We start from the raw sequence: 2,915 nt of genomic DNA, 5'->3' as shown, positions 1-2,915 counted from the left end.
GGCAGAGGGACCAAATTGTGAAGCTTTATTTCCACCAAAGAAACGGCTGAAGTGTGGGAGCATTTCGGGTACACCAAGTCTGACCAGGGCGTTACTGAAGATGACGGTTTAAAAAACTTGCATGCCTAATACAATATATTAAATAACGTAGCAAGTTGGTTGGGAATTAAATAAACTTGTCACTTACAATTGATGCTGTAGCGGTGAGACTCGAGCTTTCAGTGCAATGTAAACAAACAAAGCAGGTGTAACCTTTCAGAGCCACCACAACAACAGCACCGCTGTGCTATGAGGCCCATCATTATTTTCAGCCACAGCCGTTTTGTGAAGCGAAATTGTAGCAAAATGGCTACATATGAAATTATTATTAGACAAAGATGCCTGATATTTTCACAGTCTGCCCCAAGCCTACATGCTTGCAGCTATTAATGATTCAGCAGTAAGAGTCACAGTTGGTCCCCCTCCTTCCTGTCATGGAAAAAAAACTGAGCTCCCCCGAAAGCTATGTATAGTTTGCACATTGATGTGGTTATAAGACTTTTGGAAAAAACACTATGAACTTGAAACGGCATATCAAGGCTAACCACCTGGGAATTGAGTTAATTTCTCCTTTGCAATAAAAATAAGAACAAAGCTTGCAGATTGACCAAAATGCTAATCAAAATTATACTAATGAGTTTGAAAAGACTAAAATGATGGTTAGTGACTAAAACTAGACTAAAATACCTTTGTTTTTCTTTTGACTAAAATCAGACTAAAATACCCAGAGTTTTAGTCAACTAAAACTTGATTAAAAAAATAGAATACAGTGGACTAAATATGACAAAGGACTAAGACTAAATTTTAAAATGGCTGACAAAATTAACACTACACAAGCATCCATGAAACTGATGCACAATGTTCACCCCCAAGATCAGTTAGTTTTCTCGAAATTTAGCAAATTTTCACATTATTTTCCTGTGATGGTGCGATGACTGTTTGGGCCATCTTGGGATATATGTGTTTCGTATGTATCCATAAATGTTTTTACTATGCATTGAAATGCAAATTGGTGATGTTTTTATCATATATTATTGTATCCTAAGATCCAAGGAAGAATACATTTGATTTTATTTTACAAAGAAAATAATAGAATCTTATTCGACTTTGTATCTGTAACTACAATAACGGGTTCTGTGGTTGTCGATTAACTAATACATGTTCACATTAAAATTAAAATTTCGTGTCCTGAAGTTTATTATTACCTATCCTAACATTACAGATTCACTATCAGAATTTATAATAATAATTTAAGTAAAATAATGAGTTCTAGTGTTAATGGTGCATAATTTTCACAGTTTACAGCTACTTCTACTACTGCTAGCCAAATTAGCTGCAGATTTTAATGTTTACAACTCCACCATTATTAGTTCCTGTTCTACCTGCTTTTTGCTATATATTTCACCTGTAGACAGATGAAAACTGACCTGAGAATGTAAAGCTGTCTTCTGACATGGCCACCATTCAGAAGTTAAACCCTTCTCATTTAGGTAATAACATGATCTTTTCTTTGGCGCCACCATCAGCACAAAAGTTTTCTTTTACCCACTAGTGGTAAAATTTAAGAAAAGCAAAGTTTACACTTCGTTTGATCAATCCAACAATATAGTTTTTTTATGTCGTGAAACATTAATTTGGTTTGGTTTGTAAAATTTTAAGAAAACAAAAAACAGGTTTTTGACTTGTTATTCATAGAGACACTAAACCAGCCGAAGAGCTGTTAATAAAGACCTCTTAATTTTATTTGGGTTGGATTGAAACATGGAGGGCTGATATAGATATAGAATAGATAACAAATAACTTACCGTTATTAGGTGTAAAATGATAATTCAAGTTAAAGATCATGGCGAACAAAGAATTTATATTTATATAAACTTGGCATTAAGTGTAAGATTGCTAGATTGTAAAAAAAAATAATCTGTAGAATTTACAGTGTGGTTGGGTACGTGTAAATGATATGTATTTGTAAAAGAATACACTGTATAAGGTGTTGCTGTAAAACTGTCAACTGTACAACTGTAGATGCTTTCAATCTGAACTGTGGGGGCTTTGAAATAACAAAACTCATGTTGTAATATTTCTAATGTGGGTCAAAAGTGTCTTCCAAAACAGTGAGGAACAAGACAGAAAGTTAGTGGATACATAATAGGTAAAGTAGGGAAATCAGGCAGATGTGGATGTATGAAGTTTAATTTTTAAATGTAAGAAGGGAACATTACACTCATGTTCTTTTCTCTTTTTCAGCTACAGTCGGCTTCAGGCTACTACATTTATATTTATATTTGCAGTACAACCAGAGAACAGCTGGAGATTAAACTCATTTATGCCCCCTCATGTCAGAAGAAACACAGTTTAAAAAAAATAAAATTCACAAAATTTTAAACAAATGAACAGGAATGGGATTGTGAGGAGTCTGATGGTGATAACAGGTGTTATCTGTGTGTCTGTCAGTCTTGTAAGAGGTTACAGGGTTAAAGGCTGTATTATTCCTCATAAAGTAACACATAACACATGGTGTGTGTATGTAGTGATTTTGTACTTTGTACTATCTTTGTGAGGACCTGTCCTGCATGTTGAAGGTAAGCTGGTTTGAGAGAGAGAGCAGGATTTTGTTGTTCACATTGTAATGACATAATCACAGGGAAAATAGGGTGCGTCAATAGTGAGTTTACTGCATCCTTTTGGATTTTAATGCATCAAGGACACATCACTGCAGCTTCCAGTACACCTGTAGCCAGTAGCAATGACATCGCTGACATAGAAACGCAGGGTCCCTGCAATGTCAGGCCTTCCTATTGGCTGGATGTGTAGTAGCTGGATTTGTGGTGCATACAAGTAGATTATTTTATATTTGTTACATGAACACACTTTAGAAA

Source organism: Micropterus dolomieu, linkage group LG18 (assembly GCF_021292245.1).
Source record: "Micropterus dolomieu isolate WLL.071019.BEF.003 ecotype Adirondacks linkage group LG18, ASM2129224v1, whole genome shotgun sequence".
Taxonomy (NCBI): Eukaryota; Metazoa; Chordata; class Actinopteri; order Centrarchiformes; family Centrarchidae; genus Micropterus; species Micropterus dolomieu.
Note: the sequence above shows the minus strand (reverse complement) of the source record.